Source organism: Octodon degus, unplaced genomic scaffold (genome assembly GCF_000260255.1).
Source record: "Octodon degus isolate 3935 unplaced genomic scaffold, OctDeg1.0 scaffold00116, whole genome shotgun sequence".
In the NCBI taxonomy this organism is placed as follows: domain Eukaryota; kingdom Metazoa; phylum Chordata; class Mammalia; order Rodentia; family Octodontidae; genus Octodon; species Octodon degus.
This window is the reverse complement of record NW_004524692.1, coordinates 606,258-628,046: the sequence shown is the minus strand read 5'-3', so window position 1 is coordinate 628,046 and position 21,789 is coordinate 606,258. Positions and strand designations below refer to the sequence as shown.

The window sequence follows — 21,789 nt, the reverse complement described above, 5'->3', positions numbered from 1 at the left end:
GCATGTGGTGCTGGGGGATTGAACCGCGGTCCCTGTGCTTTGCCAAGCTTGTTTCAAGTAGGTGCTTTAGACCACTGAGCCATCTCTCCAGCCCCAGCGCTGGGTGCAAAGGCACCACCCCGCGGGTGCAGTCGTTTGGGATTTGCACTTGGAGCCGAGCGCCGCCCGGGCTCTGGGCAGCGCTGAGCGCACCGCGCGCCGGGCGCAAAACCCTACGTGAGCGGCCAACAAGTTCTGTATTACCAGTCTTATAGATAGCCCACTACTATTATGGACTACTGGACTATATTGTATTATTTTGCCAAATTCATGCACCTACAATATCTAAATGGAAATGGAATACTCATCTCTGACAAAGCTAAACAAAAAGGGGATATAAATGAAGGACCATTTTGTAGTGAAATATATATAGCTACTTTCTCTTAATTCAATGAGAAGAAAGATTTGTACTAATAGTGTGTGGACAGGATATCATGTCTGCATCTTGTACTATGAATAACCACTATGAAGACAACAATATGCAATGTATTAATTATTGTAACCGTCCTACTAACCTGTTTTGAAACTGTCTTGTTATTTGTTTCTCAATAAAATTTTTAAAACACTTAGTTTTTTTTAATCAGTACATTTTGCTTCATGTCTGTCTTGTTCATCACTTCTGAAGTCAGAAGAGGAAAACAGGAGTGTTATTCATGGGACCCTGTGTGCTGCACCTTAATTCACAGCTCTGTAAAGAAGGCAGGTGTGTTTCCCCCTTGCTGGGGTTTAGATAGATAGCATCCCCTAAACTGGTAGAGGAAAACTTTTAAACTTTCTTATCAGTACACTCTAATTCTACATATTGATCACATTCATCACAGAGAATTTGTGCCTGTATGTAACAGAACTTAATTCTGTTTTCCCCATTCCTCTCCCCTCCCTCCAATCCTTCTTGTCTTTCCATTTGTAAAAGCTTGGCTTTTTTTTTTTTTAAGTATAACATTCGATTTATTATTTCTTTCTCAAAAGAGTTTTCTTCAGTCCATTAAGCCCCAGCTCCCCTTACCTGGGCTCTGGTGGAAGTCCTGGGGCAGCACCAGCAGGTCTACATCGGGGTGGAGAAGTTTGGTCCTTACGGGCTTCGCGAGATCGATTTCTGACCACTTTGCTGTGATGGCACAACTCACACGGTAATGCAGCTTCACATACAGCTTGGGAAGCACGTAACCATCGAAGACACTCACTTCAGAAATGTCCCTGATGGCGGCGGCCTCCACTACCTTCCGAATGACAAACTTCTTAATGGCCTTATCCTTGGGTACGCACCGGGCGCAGTTTGTGCAGCAAATAGGCTGCACACAACTGCAGCCTTTTTTGGCACGACCATTGTTCCTTCTTTTTTTTCGTCATCTTGGAAAGGAGGACCCGAAAGAGTGGTTTTTGTTTTTTCTTTCCATCTCTTTTTCCCCTTTTCCCTTCTCCCTCCCTCATTCCCCTTCTCAGTTGAACATGTTCTTGCTACATTCCAGTATCTACTCCCCACTGTGCTCCTTGTGTACTCTTTGGGTTTCTAACTCAAGAGAAACAATGCGATATTTAAATGTGTGAGTTCAATTTATTTCACTTAAGATTATGGTCTCAGGGCACTGAGACCGTATGTAAATGATTCAAGTTTACCCTACTGTATCCCACAGTAGTATTCCACTGTATATAAAACCCACATTTTCTTTATCTATTCATCTGTGGATGGGCATATGAGCTATTTCCAAGAGTTAGATATTATAAATTGTGCTGCTATAAACATGGATATGTATATGTCACTATGGTATGATGCTTTTCACTCTTTCAGGAATGTACCTAGAAGGGGAACCGCTGGGTCAAGTGGAACCTCTAGTTTCACGTTTTTGAGTAATTACCACACTGATTTCCAACTGATAGTGGTTGTACCAGTTTATTCTCCTACCAGCAAAGGAGAGGGTTTCTTTCCCCCACCCCCCCAGCCTCACTAGCATTTGTAATTGTTTTCTTTCTTTCTTTCTTTCTTTCTTTCTTTCTTTCTTTCTTTCTTTCTTTCTTTCTTTCTTCCTTCCTTCCTTCCTTCCTTCCTTCCTTGGCGGAACCAGGGATTGAACTCAGGCTCTTGCACTTGCCAGGGAAGCGCGTATTCCACTGAGCCATCTCCCCAGCCCCATTGGTAGATTTCTTGATGGCAGCCATTCTTTCTGGAGTGAGGTGAAATCTCGTGTTGTTTTAATTTACATTTCTCCAATGATCAGTGATGTGGAGCTTTTTTATCTATTTATTTGCTGTTTGTATTTCTTCATCTGAGAAACGTCTATTCATTTCAGATGCCCATTTTTGGTTTGGATCTTTAAACTGGGGAAAGGAGCTGATTTTCTTGAGTTCTTGTATATTCTAGAAGTTAGTCTTTTGTCTGAGGAGTAGCTGTAGATTATCTCATTCTGTGGGTTGGCTCTTCACTCTGTTAGCTGTTTCTTTTGCTGTGCAAAAGTTTAATTTGATGTGATCCCAGTTGTTGATTCTCTGTACTATTTCCTGTGCAACTGGAGTTTTGTTCATACAGTCTTTGTCTATAACTATATCTTCAAGAGTTTTACCTACTTTGTCTCCAAGGAGATTAAGTGTTTTTGTTTTTTATATTTAGGTCTTTGATCCACTTGTCAAAGGGGGGTCTTGTCCCCCCTTGTCAAAGATAAGGTGAGTGTGCTTGGAATTGTTTTAGTATCTTCTATTCTATTTCATTGATCCTCAGGTTTGGTTTGTTGCCAGCACCATAGTGCTTTATCATGGTAGGTTTACAGTATAACTTCAAATCAGGGATTGTGATGCCCCCTGGCAGAGGAAATTTTAGGGCAGCCCAATCTTTAGGCTGCCGCATGGCTACTGATGGCTTTTTAGCCAAGTCTAAAATGAGAATCAGGAGCAAAAGGCAGAGCCAGAAGGTCTAAAAAGTTTCTAGTTTTGCCAGAAAGGAAGAATGTGGAAAGTTAGAGCATAAAGAACAGCATGGTTGCTGAAAAGATTAGCACTGGAGAGAAGTCAAGTCCTTTGCATCAGGACAGTAGGAAAGATGGTTTGTGGTCCTCTCAGGAGTCAGTAACCCATCCTCCACAGGCTGAAGAGGGAAAAAGTATGAACTTTTCTTTTGAGAAGTGAGCCCCAAAGTGCTCTGCTCATGTAAGTCATGGAAAGGGATGTTTCCTTAAATTAAGTCCTCCAGGAGCTCAGAAGCAGCTGTGGCCATGGTTCAGGGTGCCCCACTACTTCTCAAGCTAGCAGCAAACTCTGCCATCATCCACTAGGTGCTGGTTTTCAAGGCATGCAGAGTGCAGAAGTTACAGAGTCACAGTAGTTTCCACCCAGACTTTAGGAAAATACACGGGAGCCCAGGCAAAAATGCATGGCAGGGTCACAGTCCCTACTAGGAGCGCTTGAAAGGGCAGTGCATAGAGCTTCAAGAAGAAGCCAAAGTGGCAGTGGAGACCCCAGGAAATTGGAGATGACAGAACGTGGCACATCTGCTGAGGAAAAGCCACCAGCAGTGAATGGAGCCAGCTCAAGAGTGAGGCATGGTGGCTGCAGCCGTCAAGACATACGAGCATGCTGCTTGAACACTTGGAACTGCACATTGCCTTACAGCCTACTGTGGGTGCTGGTCTTGGAGTTACAGGATTCAGTGTCTGCTCTTCTGGCTTTAGTCTTCTCTTGGTCTGGTCCTTTTCTGTCCTGCTAGTCCTCCTTTTTAGAATGGGAATGTTTATCCTGTGTGTATGTTGTGTGTATGTTGATTCTCAAAGGGGCTCACTTTTGTTTTTCTTTTTTGTGGAACTGGGGATTGAACTCAGGCCCTTGTGCTTGCCAGGCAAGCGCTTATTTTACTGAGACATCTCACTGACACTGGGGCTCACTTTTAAGCTAAGAGTTTCCTTTATGTCTCAGAAAATACTTTTTTTCTGCATTTAAGGGAAGGGTCTATAGGGTGTTCAGGGTCTCATTACTAGATTGGACTCACAGTGATCTGCCTGTTTACAGCCTACCAAGAGTTGGGATTACAGATGTGCACCACCATGCCCAGTCTCAATTGCCATCTCAGTGTGCCCTGGGAGCAGGGCTGGCATGGCAGGCCTGGGGATCAAACCCCCAGCCCCTGCACCTGCTTGCAGGCACTTTAATCTGTTGAGCTATTTGGCCAGCCCTCAGAAAAGGCCTTGAAAGTGGACTTTTAAGTCATGTTAGAACTGTTGACTTGGGAAATCCTTTTATTTTTATTATTTTTATTTTAGTACAGGGTCTACAGAGTCTCACTACATAGATTGGACTCATAGTGATCTTCCTGTTTTCAGCCTCCCAAGCTCTAGGATTACAGGCATGTGCCACCATACCCAGTTTCAATTGCCCTCTCCGTGTGCCTTGGGGGTGGGGATGGCGCAGCATGCTGGGGATCAAACCCTGGCTGCTGTGTTCTGCCTAAGCAGGCGCTTTGGCCCACTAAGCCATCTGGCCAGCCCTTGGGAAATTCTTAGAGATGAACTAAACGTGCTTTGCTTAAAGTGCTGTACATGAGTCTTTGGAGATCCACAGGTGGAATGTTATGATTTAGGTCTAAAATGTTCCTCAAAATCTTGTGTAAAGAGGTCAGACCTGGTCAGAAGAGGTGTGTCACTGGGAGTGTGACCTGGAGCGGTGAGTGCATTCTTGTGCCCAGTCCCTCCTTTTTTCCTCTGCTTCCTGGATGCTCTTCCATCATGTCTATGTGTTGGAGCTAGCTGATCATGGACAGAGCCCACTAAAAACTGTCAGCTAAACTAAATCTCTTCTTTATGTTGTGGGTATCCGGTGTTGTGTCCCACAGTGGGAAAGCTAACTGATACACTCCTCACTCCTTAGTTGAGGAAACTGAAGCCTCCAGATGATGTGCCCTGAGTAATGCCCCAGAGAGCAAGTGTCAGATCTGAGTCACATCTAAACCTCTCAACACTGAAGCCAGATCTTTCCATTTTGTCATGTGGGTGTATGGTTGTCACATAGGTGGTAGAGAAGGTCCATAGAATGGATGATCAGGAACAACCTTTGGAGCTGGGAGGCAGAAGTGTAGTGGTTAGGGCAGCTGGGTCAGAGGTGCAGAAATCCAGGGCAGTTTGGGGGAAGTGTGAGGTGGGGCTGGGGTGAGGGAAGGTGAGGCATCAGGAAGAGCAGAGAGGACCCCTTCTAGACTGGGGAGCAGGGAAGGAAGAGGAACCCAGAAGCTGGAGCCCTTGCCTAGTTAGGCGTACCTGCTGCAGCTAAACTGCTGTGCCAAAAAAAATGCAGGTAGGGGTCCCTGAAAGTCAGGAACCCTTCTTGCTGCAATGGAAAAGAACCAAGACACAGCCTTCTTGGGGAGGCTTGAGTGAGGGCTAGGAAAATAGCACCTGGGGGAACTAACAACTTTTCTGGGTGTTTTCAAGAGAGGCCTTGTTTCTCTCCCCAACACATCTCTCCCAGAGTAGCATCACAAAGAAGGTAGCTGTTCAGATGCAATTAGAACTCAGAAGGGCTGACATTTTCAGCTGCTACCAGCTGTTGGGCTGAAATTGTCTTAGTTGGCCAGCTAAGCTTCTGTCACCCTGTCCCCAACAGCACTCATAAAAGCAGGGCAATGAGTGCCAGTAGCCTTAGGTCAGAGTAGGCTGGTTGGCCTTCTGAGCTCCTAGATGGAGTTGCCACCTGGGCCATGCTGTAATTCCTCCCGGGCACACCTTAGCTGCTTTCACTCCTGCCACTGAATGCTTCAGCTTCACTGCACAGTGGAGGGCTTTGGGGAGAGTGAGGGCTTTAGAAGTCTTAGATTCAGGCCTCTGACTGTAGATTTTTGTCTCAAAACCAAGATCAAGACCAAGTCCAAGTCCAAGCCGAAGCCGAAGCTGAAGCCCAAGCCCAAGCCCAAACCCAAGCCAGCCAAAGACCAAGACCAAGTCCAAGACCAAGACCAAGACCAAAACCAACCAACCAACCAACCAACCAACCAACCAACCAACCAACCAACTAATCAACCAACCAACCAAGCAACTGATGTCCCTAAAAGATCTCTCGTTTGTCAAAATTGGCCTAAATAATGTCTACCCTTGGGTGTTAGTGTGACCATGGCAGCCATCACAGGGAGAGTAAGTGTTCTCATCCTTCTGTGATTTACCCCCTCCTTACATTTTTTCATGGTGCTGCAAATTTTCACATTCATTTTCCTCCTGGATTAGAAAATCATTTCCAGAAGACCAACAAGGGAACCTGAAGAGATAAATTTACTGACTCAGTGTTTTGGAGGAGGAGTAACAACTGTAGGGCAGTATCTGCTGATCTCAGCCCTGGAAGTGTTAGCCATACTCTACCTGAAAAAGACAGCAGAGAGACAGGGTCAGAGGCTGGGTAAGTACTTACAAGGCCCAGAACACTGGACATTATGTTGGGGGAAGGTAGAGGGGATGATAAGGCCAGTGGGGCTGAGGTGTCATGGCAAAGGAAGGAGGGAAAGGCAGGGCTTGCTCCCATTTGCCAGCCATGGACAGAAACCAAGATGGTGGGCCAGGGAGGAATGTTGTCCCTCCTATGTCATTCAGCAGGAGCCCCAGCCACTGTCTAGATGAAGTTTTTACCCACAAAGGAATGGCCCTCAGGAAGGGTCTGGTGGTTGACTGCAGAGCCAGTTGCCTCACATCCATGTCCAGAGTGTGGTTTGTGCCCTGTGCCCAGCACAGGGCCTGTGCTACATATCCCACCTGCAGAAGGTACAGTTCACTGAGGGTCACCAGTGCCCCGCTGCTTGATCAATAGGACTGGCTTCTGCCCCAGCCAACCTCACCTCCACTTCAGCTGGTCATCCTGAGGTGCTCTGTCTCCTGTAGTATACCACTCAGGGTAATGAAAAGTGATACTGAAACTCTTAATATTTAAAGCCCAGTGAGCTGCTTTCCTGCATCATATTGAGCTAAAAATAATTCAACCTGCAGAAGGCTGCTCTGTGATCCATTTCCTCAATTCAGCTGCCTGGGCCACTGGAGCTTTTGTGAGTGAACTGTAGGCCACATTGGTCAGGTCTCTTAGGGAGAGGCATTCCCAATCATTTTCCTTTGTAAATTCAATAAAAATGTTGAAGACCCCCATTGAGCAATCAGGGAAGGGATTTTAGCCTGTGGTTCATTCTTTTGGTCTAGTGCTGGCACACAGTAGGGCAGTAGCATCTTTTTTCCACTCCCATGAATCCTTGCAATAACCCTAGAAGTACTTATTCATCCTCCTCCACAGATCATAAGTGAATGATCTGAGAGGCCAAGGAGCTTGGGCAGGACCCCCCAGGACAGTGGGCTGGCTGGGAGGGCGCATGTGGCCCCCAGTTCTCAGGACATCTTGATTAACTGAGGCTGTTTTTTCTGTGCCATTTTGTGTGAAGAGAACAGAGGGGTTGGGTGGTGCAGTCACACTGTGTGCCATCTCATGGCCCTGATAGGCAGAGTGTCAGTCATCAGGGGGCCTGAAGACAGGTGGCTAGGGTGCATGGAAAGCACCCTTTAGATCTCCTCCTTTCCCTTTACTTTCTTATTCTTTAGCTCTAGATTAAATCCACAAAAGCTTGTGGCTTCAAAATTTAGCTCAAATGACAGTAACTTCCTCTGAGAATGCTAATAAGGTTCAGGGCTGAACAACTTCCAGACCATGAGTGAGGGGTTGGAACAACCTCAAGGTCTCACAGCAAATGAAGAGAAGCATCTACCTAGGGAGTCATTGAGGACCAGTCTGTCAGCAGCACTCGCTTTCCTTGTACAACAATGATGTTGGAGGAAGGAAAGGATACTCCTTGAAAGTCCCAGCTAATCATAGAACCATAACCTGAGACCTCATTCCCAGCAATTGCCCTCTTGGTGCTGGTGCACCTCAAGCTGGAAGGTATGGTCTGTCTGTCTGTCTGTCTGTCTGTCTGTCTGTCTGTCTGTCTCTCTCTTTCTCTCTTTCCCTCTCTCTCTCAAGAATCTATCATTTCGCAGCAAGTTTTTCCTATATTCTGTACAATGGCCTGTGTATCCTGTCTAAAATTTTTCATCAGAGACACAAAGAATCAAAATGCATCACCAGTTCCTCCCTGAGTTGGCACCTTTTGGTGTTAGAACCCAGTTTCCTGGTAACAGGCTCGGCAAGCTGGCATCCTAGACAAACATCTGTTTTTCTGTACTTGTTGGCTCTATCCCTGCACATAGCTCTTTACACTTAATGGGCTTCTTGTCAGGTACAAAGATTGGAGGGCAGTGCAGGTGGGGTAGACTATCTTTCCAGTACTTTGTTTTTATTCAAGGCAGAGACTTTTAGTGTCTTTTATAAGTGGCTGTACCCATGCAACAGGCCAAATGTGTGACAAATGGTCTTCAAGTTGGGTTCCCCACCACCTCAATTCTGCCTCATCTCCAGATCTGAGGTGTCACAGAGCAGCCATGACTTTTCTACTTCAGAATCTACAAGATTTATGTTGGGTATTGGTTTCTTTTTGTTTTCCTGGGGATTAATCCAAGGTCTTTGCACTGAGCAGCATCCTTTGCCTTTATTTTCTTTCTTTTTTTTTAAATATTTATTTATTTATTTTGTGTGTGTGTGGCCAGCTCAGCCCACCAGGGGGCGGGGCTAGCTGGCGTGTGGTGCTGGGGGATTGAACTGCGGTCCCTGTATTTTGTTTAGTTTAGCTTGTTCCAAGTAGGTGCTTTAGACCACTGAGCCATCTCACCAGCCCCTTTGCCTTTATTTTCTTTTTCATTTTGAGACAGGGACTCACAAAGTCACTAATTTGCCAGGCTGTGCTAGAACATGCAACCCTCCAGCCTCCACTTCCCAAGGTGCAGAAATCACAGGCATGAACCTCCATGTCCAGCAGTGTGTTGGATATTTTTGAATGAGGAGTTTCAGGCTCCTGGGGAGGCAGTGGAGGCAGCCAGGAACTCTGGAACTGCAAGGATCTTCAGTGTCATCAAGAGCAGTTCTCAAAGTGCACCCTGGAGCCAGCAGCATTGGCATGGCTCGTGAATACTCTCTAGATCCCGGGAGTCCCAGGCTTGCTGACTCAAGAGGTCAGAGCTGTGGTGCTCCACGAAGTTCCCAGGTGATTCGGATGCACCTTCAGGTTCCAAACCCCTAATCTAGACAGCCTCATGCCCTGATGTTTTAGAGATGATCACTGTCTGCCTGGCTCTGAACTGTGCATTGCATGGTGCTGAGCAGCATCCCTGTCCTCTGCCCATCAGATGCCCAAAGCACTGGACTCCCAGGAATGAGAACCCTCGACGTTGTCAGATGTTTCCCTGTGGGACAAAAATCACCCCTGTTTGAGAATCATGGGTTCAACTTTTGGCTTTCCAAATACGTCCAGTGATCTAGTATGGTCAGCTGCACAGGGCTTTGTTGGAAGACTCTTGGGCCCCATCCAGAATCTACTGCCCTTAACAAGGTCCTCAGGTGATCCATATGCAGTGGGAATTGACAGATAAATGGTTGGTACCTGTTCAGCTTTCATAACAGAGGCAGCAGTTGATGGGGAGGACCTGCCTGGGTCACATCTCTGAAGCACTGTACATATCAGTCTTGGTATTTGTTGACTGAGTGTATGAGTTTTTCTGAGGTTAGGACAACTCTTCTCCTTGGATCTTTAGACTCAGATTTTTGGAGTGTTTTTGAGTTAAGAGACAAGGGCAGCAGGAGTCAGACCTTTCACATAGAGGAGAAATGGCCATCTCTGTCACCGCTGATGTTTGTGGTAGCTTTCAGGAAAGCTGTTCAGTTATTTTGTAAATGTCCCTAAATTTGGATGTGTTTGTTCTTTTCTTGATTAAAAGTGAGGAATTCATCAGGTGTGGTGGCCCAGGCTTGCAGTCTTAGAACTTGGGAGGCTGATCCTGAAAGATTGTGAGTTCTAGGCCAGCCTGAGCTACTGAGAAAGACCCTATCTCAAAAGGGACAGAGGTAAATGGTTTCTCGAGGGAAAGACCTCAGATGTAAAGTTTCAATTGCATCAAACTGCAGAGCAGTCTTTATATTGTCCTCCTGGCACATCATTGCCCTTTTTGAAAACAAAATACTTAGGTACCTGACCACCAGCTAGCCTGCACCAGAGTAAATTTGCCTTGTTGAATGCAAAGTAAATCTTGTGCAATAAAGTGCTTCTGCACTGTCTCAGGATCTCCTGCCCACAGTCTCCCATGGCTGATAAAAACCAGCCAGGCAATATAAGAGCCGAGACTTGATGCAAAGCCTCACCTCTTCTTTATTAATGGGGAGCGATAGGCACAGCCCTTCTCTAACAGGCAGCCAGCCGCTCAGCAAGTTTCCTTTTATGGTTCCCATTTCTGATCATTGCACAACCCTAATTAGTCAGGTTGACAGCCAGCTCCTGGGGAACAAAGCCTGCAGCCACTGGCTCCAGGATAAAGGCAGGAAGGAGGCTGTGAGGCTGACAAGGAGGGAAGCTCTGTGGGTCCATTCTGGCCCGGGGTTCTTGGGGCACCTGGATCAGAATCACATCCTTGGGTGTAGCATTAACTGCCTGGGCCTCTCTGTGTTTGTACACATTTTGCCAGAGTGATGAATTTGCAAGTCATCCTAAAGCTACTCAACAATATTCTCTCACTCACACCCTGTGAGACAGATGCATGCCTGCGTGTGCGCGCGCGCACACACACACACACACACACACACACACACACACACAATTAGCCTGCCAGATATCTCAAAATTTATCTCGTTTGAAGAAATGCTGCTGAGTCAGGAAAGCTCAGTACTGAAGTGCAAGTGCATCATCCAGGGTCTTGGTTTTTCTGTTGCTGGAGTGACAAATTAGCACACGTGTGCTAACTCTAAACTATGCCAATTCATTATCGTAGAGCTAGGATGTCAGAAGTCTGAAGTTAGGTGGATGGGCTAAAATCAAGTTATTGACAGGGCTGATTTTCTTCTTCAGGGCCCAGCGAGAATCAGCTTCCTTGTCTTCCCCAGCTTCTGGTTGGCTCCTGACCCCATCCTCCATCTTCAAATGCATGTACCCTAAGCTCTGCTTCTTGCAGCTCATTTCTGACTCTGATGCTCCTACCTTCTTCCCTTTAAGGGTCATGCAATCCTGTCAGCCCCCATCCTGAAGCCAGAATACTCTCCCATTGCAGTCTTGAATACCTCAGCACCATCCCTTTGTGACATGTTCTACCATGTTCAATAATTTTTTTACTGATTCCAAAGCTTTTGGCTGTATGCACTGGAGGAGGAGCTGTTGGGCCTGTTGCACCCACTTTATTTTTGTTTATTTTAAAATATTTTTTTACTTAATATTTTTTAGTACCTGTTTGTGATACATAATGAATGCAGTCCTTGGGAGATGCTAGCACATCTGCTAGCATCTCAGTCCTGTCCAATTCACCAGCCACTTCCCTTCGCCCTCCTCCTCCCGTTTCCCTCCATCTCCCAGTCCCCTTCCTATCTGTGAAAGTTCCCTCTCTCTGCCTCCTGTCACTGCTCTTCTGTTCTGTTCTTTATTTACCCTCTGGGCTTCTCCTACAAGAGAGACTACGAGCTGTGTAACCTGTGTTTGATTTATGTCCATTAGCAGTGTGGTCCCAAGAGACATCCAAATGACTTGAATGCATCCTCCTTTATGGCCACGTAGTGCTTTGTTGCCACAGTCAATTTAATCCAGGTGGTATGAAAAGCAGATAATAAAAATACCTGACTTAAGTACTAAACTGAGTACCAACTAAGATGGTCTGCTGTGTGCTTGGCACATACTCAGCTCTTAGTACGTATTAACTGCTTATTAATTGCATCAGTCAGCTTTCCCCCTGGACACAGAGCTGATGCTCACAACTTAAAGGAGGAGAGGCTTGGCTTAGCAGCTTAGCTTAGCTCATGGTTTGAGAGATTCAGTCCACAGCCTGCTGGCTCCAGGGCAGGAGCACCATGGGGTAGGGTCAGGGAGGAAGCTGCTTAGTACCTGGTGGCCGGGAAGCAGAGCAGGGGATGAGGCGGGAATGGAAAGGGCCAGGGATCCTGAGGCACTGCACGGCCTACCCAGGCACCCCTGTGAGTGCGCTCTGCTGTTCTGCTGGGTTTCTAATCCAGTGAAGTTGACCTACTAAGACTACATTATTGCTGGAATAGTAGGTCTGCTATTCTTCCATTGCCGCTATTGTATTGCTTTCATCAGTCATTTGTAAAGGTCGTGTGTGTGTGTGTGTGTGTGTGTGCGCGCATTCTCACATGCCTGTGTATGTGTAGTGGTGGTGGCGATCAGAAATGAGATTGGCCAGGTTAATTGTGCCATTTGGGGATGAGATTGAGAAGGCTGAGAACATGGGCATCAGCATGGGCAGGACAGATCCTGTGAGCAGGTGCAGGGTGAGGTCAGTGGAGGTAGTAAGTGTGCACAGGTGAACAGGTGGAATCAAGAGGAGGGAAACAGAAGACACCACCAAAAGAGAGTGTGACCTTGCTTCCAGTGGCCATAGCTTGTCTCTGGCACCCCTGCAAATCATTCCTTCCTTCTGGCTACCTTTATTCCTCAGCCCATGGCACTATTTAAAGCCTTCTATTCCTTCAAGTTCTGCCTCAACCAACACCTTCTCCAGAAGCTTTTACTAATAGCTTAGTAATCACGGGCATTAATTTTCTCTCATCAAAATGTCCACAATGCTTAACTCCAGACCCTTCATGTGGCATGCACCAGCCTGGAGTTCCCAGTTTGATTATAACACACTCAGAATAGTTGTTACTTGTCATTCTTCTTCCTAAGCAGTGGAGCTGTCATTCCTCTCTGCAGCTCTAGCATGGACCTGTGCTCTCCCTTTCTGTGTTCATTCTCCCATCTGAGTCACTTTTAACCTTTATTTCCCAGAATTCAGGAAAAGTCAGGGTGATTCATCTCTAACAAGAGCACCAGCGAGTAGATGTGTTTGTGGGAAGCAGATTTGGGAGAGAACTGGCACAATCAATTGGAAGCATGGCCTTGGGCATTAGGGTTCCAGTTTAAGGAACCACACAGATCTTGGCGAAGTGAGCTCCTGTCTCTGGGCTTCTTTTCTCTAGTTTGTAACGTGAGAATGTTGGAGCAGAGAGGCACAGAGTTTCTGTGTTGCAGTGAGTGGCCCAGGGCAGCAAAGAGGATGAAAATGATTACCTGGAGACGGGACTTAGTTCAGTCCTCCAAAAGGCCCGGAGGACTCCTTCTCAACCCACAGCACCTGGCCACTGGAAACACTCTGGGAGAAGACAAAGCCATCAAACTGAAGATGCTGTGAATTTTATTTAGAATATTAATGTAACAGAAAAGCAGAAGCAAAGGCAGTTTGGGCCTGGGGCTGTCTCAAGACCAGGCAGTGTTTCTTAGTTTTTCTTGGGGAAAGGGGAAGGACATGGCCAGATGCAACTTACTTTACTAATCTAAACTTTTCGTTTAACCATTCACCCGTCAGGTAGCCTGTGTGCTGTTTGCCTCTGCATTTTAACTGTATGCGTACTTTTGCCCCCCCCCCCCATTTCTACCCAGTCACTCCTCATAGAGTCTAAGCGCTAAGCTCTTTCATCTACAGTTCAATCATTCACACTCGGCCAGGTCTGCCACATTTCCTTGGAGTTTTTTTTTTCCCTCTGCAGGAACTCTCCATTTATTCTTGTTGGAAATACAAAGTAGCGAAACCACTTTTGAAGACAGTGTTGTGGTCTCTTGCAAAAAGAAGCATACCCTTAGACAAGCTAGCAGTCATAAGCCTCGATACTTGTTCAAATGAGCTGAGATTTGTAACTGCACAGATCTCTACCCAGGATGTTTATAGCAGCTTCACTCATAATTGTCAATACCTTGGAAGCAATCCAAGTGTCCTTCAGAAGCTCGATGGATAAACTGTGAAACATTCAGACAATGCAGTACTGTTCAACATTAAAAAGAAATGAGCTATCAACCCATGAAAAGACAAGGAAAATTTTATTGATTTATTTATTTGTTTTTTTCTGTGAGAAGGTTGGGCTTGAGCTCACTTTGTAGTCCAGACTGGTCTTGAACTTGCAGGGTTCCTCCTGCCTCAGCTTCCCAAGTGCTGGGATTCCAGGCATGCACCCAGCTGACAAGTAGAATTTTAAATGCACATCACTGAGTCAAATAAATTAATTTTAATTTTATTTTTTTGGTACTGGGGGCTGAACTCAGGACCTTGTGCTTGCCAGGCACATACTTACCCATTGGGTTATCTGCATGGCCCAAAAGAAGTTAATTTTATTATTTATTTATTTATTTATTTATTTTTTGCAGTACCATGGATTGAACTTTGAACTTTCTGCTAGCCAGACAGGCACTTATGCCATTGAACTGTTGCCCCGGCCCCAAAGAAGATAATTTTAAAAGGCTACACACAACTGCTGACATATAATGTTCTGGGAAAGACAAAGCAATGGCGAGAGTAAAAAGATGGGGATTTGGGATCAAAATTGATACTTGAGGAGACATAATTAGAATTTTTAATGAATTTATTAGAACACATGCAATACCATTCAAAAAAGTTTATTTGTTTTGTACAAAGAAATAACCTCACAGTACAGTCTCATACTACTTCAGCAAAAACCAGCGTGATGCTTTAGGATTTTAATGCATTGGTAATAAATTTTCCAACTCAGGCAAGTTCATTTTTTAATTTTAATTTTTATTTATTTACTTAGTTTTTGTTCTCTGTTTTATCTTTTAAACTTATTTGTTTTTTTATTAATTTTATTGAGAAACAAGTAGCAATGAGACAGTTTCAAAACCAATTAGCAGGACAGTTTCTATAAATAATACATTGCATATTACTGTCTTCGTAGTGGTTATTCATAGTACAAGATGCAGACATGATATCCTGTCCAAACACTATTAGTACAAATCTTTCTTCTCATTGAATGAAGAAAAAGTAGCTGTACATCTATCCTAACTGTTTTGTATATACAGATACAAAATGGTCCTTCATTTGTATCCCCCTTTTTTAAAGTTTTGTCAGAGAAGGGTATTCCATTGTCAGGCAAGTTTAGAAATATCTTCATATTTAATTCCTTCAACTCTGTGTCCTTTGAAGGGCCAGTCTCAATGACTGTAGCTGCTGAAAAAGTCTTTTCAACAACGGATTCTAGGGTACTTTTATTTCCTTTGTAACCTCCATTTAAAACTAGAATTCTTTCTCCTGGGGTGGGGATTACTATCTCTAAATGAGTCTGGTCAAGTTGCAGCTGCTCTCCAGAATCAGTCATCTTTACAACAGCTGCATGCTTGTCGATTACTTCCTTAACAATACCCTTTCTCTTATGGTCTTTCTCTCCAAGCTTTTTGGTTATAATCTTCACAATGATTTTAGGCTGCAGCCAATAGTCTTTTCGAGAAGTCCTTTTCTGTTCCTCTTCAATCTCCACCATTTCATCCAGTGCACATTTCTTTTTCTTCTCTTTAGGCTGAACTGAGCTCTGGGGAGATTCTTTCCGTTTCACTGATGCTGTGCTCCCGAGTGTCTTCAGTGCTCTTGGCCCCAAAGAACTTGACTCGGAAGCTGTTGCTCTTTCTGAACCACATGCTCCTCTATTCAGATTAAATGTAACTTTCTCTTCTCCATTTTCTCTGCTTAATTCTGTAAAGACAGGGGCCTCCCGCTCTTTGCCTTTCAGACCTCTTTGCACTTGTTCTTCAATAAACTTGGCAGTGTTTCCTTCATCGTCAAGGCCCTGCTTCTTTTTCTTCTCTAGCTCCAGCTGCCACCGAATGGTCTCCAGGTCCCTGTCTATGTACTGAGTACACCAGCCTTTGGGCATCTCCTCCACGTTGCACAGACCTTCTCTGCCCAGCCACTTAGTGAAGTCTGTCTGTGTTTCCCACGCAGTAGCATTTGGGTGGATGTGCTCTCGGTGGCTGATGTACTCGTGGTAGACAATATTGTTGTGAACTCGCTTGGTGCCAAAGCGTCTCCTGAGAATTTCTAGAAAGCCATTGCAGAATTCCTTTGAAAAATAATCCTTAAACTGCTGAGGATTTTCTGAAGCCAGCAGTAGCTGTCTCTGATGCGAGTCTGACATGCAATGACATTTAAAGCCATGCTTGTCACGGCATTGCTTCTGACGTATCTGGCAATTCCAGCGCAGCATTGAAGCCCTTTAGATTTAATCCTATAGGTGATGGCCTTGGGGGTAGGAAAGTCTGACTTCCCCATTGAGACCACTGAGGTGACCACCTTCAGAGAAGAGAACCCTGCCAACTGGAAGCAGAAGTCCACCCGGATTCTGGCCTGTTCTCTTTTCCAGCTTGCTATGCAATTCTTTACACTTGTGTCCTGAAATTATTTCCTGTTTTCATGCAGGCCTCCAGTCTGTTGAGCACTGTCTTGGTTACTGTTCTGTAGTTACTGAGCCAAAATACCTGATTCCCAAAAGCAAGGAAGGGAAGGTTTATTTAGCTCACAGTTTGTAGAGGTTTCAGTCAACATTCGATTGACTCCCATGCAGAGTGGCACATGGAAGAGGGCAGCAGTTCATGGTGGCTATCTGCCCCAGGGCAGGTGTAGCATTCACACTATTAATCCCAGCAGCACTCACACCCATAATCCCAGAAGCATTCACACCCATATTCCCAGCATTGGGTCATAAATTATTCACAAACTCTCCAAGTCTGTCCCATAGATGCACAAAGCTTTGGGAAGACAACTACATACAAACCATAATAGAGGCCCATGTTGTATTCCTTTTTATCACAAAACATTATATGAAAATTAGTATACAACTCTTTGGTACCTAATATACAGATACATATATACATATATTTTGTATAAGTAGTTAATATTCCTTGTACAGTGTCCTATAGTGAAAAACTAGGTAACTAGGCATTCCCCTTGCTTTCCAGCCTTGGGAGGTAAATACCTCTCTGAGTAATTTTTTAAAAGATGGAATATATAAGCTACATAACCTTCTTAAGACATGTGTACATGGTGTTAGAAAAAAGCAAAAACCCTGTCAGGTAAGTGACAGTGTATTTCTCAAAGAAATAAACATTTGAATCAAAGAGTAAAACTGAAGACAAGATGATGAAGATTTACTTGAAGACAAGATGTACTTGTTCCACAGAGAAGTCAGAATTTTTCTCATGGAAGCAGATCCACAGCCCATTTTAGCCTTTCATGATAGTAAACCAGCACTCACTGTTGTTAGCCATCATCTTCCAATGGGCTTCATTCATGGGCTTCAGCAGATGCCAAGAAGCATCTGTTTAATAGTAATGAGGTCATAGGGCACTCCCCCAGAATGCCAAAACAACAACCAAAAGCTACATGGAAAGTCAACTTGCACTACCCAAGAGCTCAATCAGGTTGACAGTTTGATGTATGTTGGAGACTGTTTTGGTAACCACCAAGGCTTAGAAAGATTCTCTGCTCAGGGATTTGCCACCCCACATAAAAAACTCCTGGTCCAGAAAACTTTTTTTTTTTTTTTTTTGTATTTGGTACAGGGTCTCACTATGCAGCTTTGACTAATAATGATCCCTCCTGTTTTCAGCCTGCCCTACACTGGGATTAAAGGGGTGCACCACCAGCCCTGTCTCGGTGGCTGGCTCAGCACACCCAAGGGCAGGGCCACCATACCATGTAGTGCCAGGGATCCAACCCCAGTCCCTGCTCTTGCCTACACAGGCACTTAGTCCACTGAGCTATCTCACCAGCCCTTTCAAAACTTAGTAACTGTTTAAATTAACTGTACAAAGAGAATAACCACAATTCACCTTTCAGCAAGGGTTTAGTTTCCTCAGTAGCAGATCTGAAAACAAATACCAACAGGCATGTGGTTGATGTACTACAGAAAATGGTCAATGAGATGTAAGTCTGTATTCTTCATCTGTTGTATAAGCTGGGTGGCCACAGAAGGAAGGTGTAAGGCAGTAAGAGACCCTTCAGAGAGCAGCACATGCTCTCGGAGTCCATCCCAAAGTGTTCCAAGAAGGAAACGGTATCTTGGTAGTTCAGATTCTTAGTTTGCTAGCTCTCAGGAACTGAGAGGTCATATGGCGCCCCCGGCCCCCCAGGACACCAAAGCAACAACCAAAAGCTAAGTGGAAAGTCAACTTGTACTACCCAAGAGGCCAATCAGGTTGAAGCTTTGGTGTATGTTGGAGGCTGTTTTGGTACCTACCAAAGCTTAGTAAGATCCTTGTAGTTACCATGATCTTCCTTTTTGTCTAGTTCAGAGGTATCTGATACATCCGGGGACTCGTGTAGTAGGACATACTCTCTACTGCTGAACCCACACTTAAGTACATCTTTTTCTTTTAGTTCACAGTATCATGGTATTTCAGTATGCTTGCTTTTCAAAAAAGTATTATTGCCTGAACCCAAGTCAGCGATGTAGGGCTTCACCCTTCGGTCAATGGTACCATCGGCAGGAGTGTATTCCACAAGTCCATATTGAAAGACTGCATGCTGTTTTTCATGTTTTATTTTTTTGGTAGAGTGTCTCACTATGCAGCTCAGACTCATAGTGATCCTCCCATCTCAGCCGTCCCAGCGCTAGGATTATGGGCATATGCCACCATGCTGGTTTCAGGGCTGGCACAGCATGTGGTACTCGGGATCGAATCTGGGTCCTTGAGCTTGCTAGGGAAGTGCTTAGACTGCTGAGCTATTTCCCCAACCTTCCTGCTGCTTTGAACATCATGGGTTGATCTATGGGGATGTCTGTGATGCAGTGGTGCCGACCCAGAGGGTAAGCACTCTGCCCGTGTGTGCGTGACAGGGATCCCTCATCATTTTAAAAGGGGTAGAGATGCCACTGTTTTTCAGGACTATGTACTTCCGGGGCCTTGCTGTATTTAATTATACCCTGAAAGGTGTTAGTTTCCTCATGAAGAGCCCCAGAGAGTTCAAAGCTTGGCTTTTCTTTACCAGGCGCCTCTTTGCCTTTATTGCAGACAGGGCTGAGGCACCCACTCCTGAGCACCACCACTGTGTCCGCTGCCTTTGCTCTTCTGCTGTCTTCCACCGCCTGGCGTCGCAGAACTCACGCTCTCCTTCCTGAGTTCTGCAGGTTCTGGCTGCCTGTCCCTGAGGCGGCTGCTCCCACGCTGTCAGCAGAGCATCTCCCTTAACAGGAACGGCCCCATGTCTGGTGTCAGTGTTGGTCACCGTTCCTAGCCTTCCTGTGAGCCCAGTTGGATGCTTCAAGGTTGGTCCTCTCTGGGGGGTGATCCTTAAATTCCTATTTATTTATTTATTGTATTTTTAGGGAAGGGTCTACAGGGTGTTCAGGGTCTCACTACGGGATCAGACTTGGAGTGATCCGCCTGTTTACAGCCTCCCAAGAGCTGGGATTACAGGCGCGCGCCACCATGCCCAGTCTCAATTGCTGTCTCAGCGGGGGGAGGGGGGCGAGACTGGCCCAGCAGTTGCTCAAGTTCCTCTTCAACTGTGACTGTTGAGAGGCGAGGCCATCGGTTTCTCTTACTCCAAGGAGGTTTGCTTCTTCTCCCTGATTTGCATTTCCTTTTGGCCAGGGACCAGCCACCTCTCGGGCTCTGCTGCGGTGGCCAGGGTGGCTAATGATGGGCAGCAGGAGCTGGCTCTGGGCGAGGCGCTCCTGCTTCACCACTGCCGTTGCTGCCGGCATCCTCATGTCCCCGTTGTGGCTTCACTGGCTCCACCATGCCCTTTCATTCTTTACCTTGGTCACACTGCAAGTTTGACAGACCCAAAGAAAGATGGGCCTTTCAGCACTGCTTGCTGACAGAAACCCTCGGAGTTCTTGCAGCCTTCTTGGCTCTGTGCTGAACCCATTGAGCGTCAGGTCCCATCCTTAGGCCTGCTTACTCCCCTTGGGTCCCTACCGAACTGGAGGAGGATGGGGCTATTTTTTCAGATACCTTCAGTTAGATGCAAGCTTTCGGCAGAGGATGGAGTTAGTGATTCCAGAGCAATTTGTTCAGGAGGCATTGGAGATAATTAGCTAGAGGCAGTGTGCTTGGAATGGAGTTTTTCTAACCCTTTGGGTGTTGATCAGTCAATTCTACAAGTGCTCTACTGGCAGTCAGGACTTGCACTGGGAAATAAACTCATGGTTTCTCAGGCAGGAACACTAGGCATTTACAATGAGACAGATTTGGATCAGGTGCTTTTGGGGGCTGCTTGGAGTCCAAAAGAAATGGCTGCATGACATTTAGTTCTCTTTTGATTCAGCATTCTTTCAGGGTAAAGTCTTTGACTGCCTGGGACAGACAAGATGCTGTCTGAAATGAGAAAGTACCTGCAGTGCCTTCCATGTCCTCAGGACCTTTTAACGCAGAGGAGGAGACACACTGGTCAGTAAGCCAATGTGAAGTAGAATGTGCAAGCAGCCAGTGGAGGTCTCCTGAAGTGCACAGGGTCAGGAGCAAGGTGAGCTCCAGGGGGCTGGGGGCTGGGCTTCTAGGGGAATGGAGCCTGGGAGCAAACTCAGGGGCTCCTGCTCTGCTGGAGTGCAAGTGACGGGATCAGGGGAGAGGAAGGACACCAAGGCAGCAGAGGGAGGACAACAAACCCAAGGAGGTGACACAGGCCTGGCTTGGCGTGCGGTGCGTAGTTGTTAGTGGATGGCAAAGATAAAAGCCTAAGGGAGGGATGATCAGGGACACATTCAGAAAGTGGGATGGTCATTGATTACGCCTAGATTGCAACACTACACAGTACGAAACAGAATTAGAAACTAGATCAGACTCAGCATTCTGGAGCCTTGGAAAGATGTTGGACTTCAAGTGCCGCGAGTGAGCAGACATTTGAGGTTCCTTTTCAATGCAGGAGTGGCTGGCTGTACACAGCTGTGCCTTCCTAAACAAGAGACAGTGCTCTCCTGTCTTGTTCCAAGATGAAGCCAAGAAGCTGTACAAAAGGCAAAGGAAGCTTGCATAGTTTCATGTTCCCTGTTGCTCAGTGGAAAGCAAAAGGCAGCAATGCCAAGCTCCTTGCCGCTGCTTCTGAAATCTCCAGTGGTGTCCCTGGGCTGGCAGAGCGCAGAGAGGTGTGACAAGAAGCTGTTTTCCCCAAATCAGTCAGCTGCCAGGAACTATGTGCATCTTGTTTGGGAAAAACCACCACATGGAGATCTGTGTGTTACTTAGAGTTTCCTCTAGGTGGCCAGAAATGTTCCCTAAAATAGTTGGGGGAGGGTGGAAAAACACCGAGAGACAGAGAAGGAGAGAGAGAGAGAGAGAGAGAGAGAGAGAGAGAGAGAGAGACAGAGACAGGGAGAGAGAGAGACAGAGACAGACAGAGACACACATAGAGACAGAGACAGAGACATAGATACACATAGAAACAGAGACAGAGACATGGATACACACAGACAGACAGAAAGACAGAGACAGAGACAGAAACAGACAGAGAAAGAGGGGATTTAGCACAGCAATGTGTGCAGCCATTGGAAAAAGTTCCTTAAATCAGTTCAGGAGGAGAAAAGCCTAATCCTTTTGGTGGCTGTTTGCTGAAGGTCTGGGGAAAGAGTCTCAGAAGTGGGAGGAGTTGATACTCATGAGGATTAAAATCAGAGCAAAGAACACAATCACAGAGCCAAATCATGTTCAGCAACGACATGTCCTTGGGATTGTGGGTATGCTTATGTAGTTGTGATTTCCTCATTTTTTCTGAGCGTGAAATAATTCAAGGATAGAGAAAGGGGGAAGAGGGGGGATCTTAGCATAGAGAAGGAGGGCACCAATGCCTATCTGCCAGGTCTTGATTGGCCCCAGCACTTTTATTATTTTTGGATTCTCCAGGGAACAGA

General features: G+C 45.8%; 2 pseudogenes; both read right to left on the bottom strand.

Annotated features, from left to right (window-relative positions):
• Positions 1–15,031: 15,031 nt before the first annotated feature.
• LOC101564642 lies at positions 15,032–16,208 on the bottom strand (annotated as a pseudogene).
• A 1,962-nt stretch (positions 16,209–18,170) lies between these two features.
• Positions 18,171–19,650, bottom strand: LOC101575878 (annotated as a pseudogene).
• Positions 19,651–21,789: the final 2,139 nt, after the last annotated feature.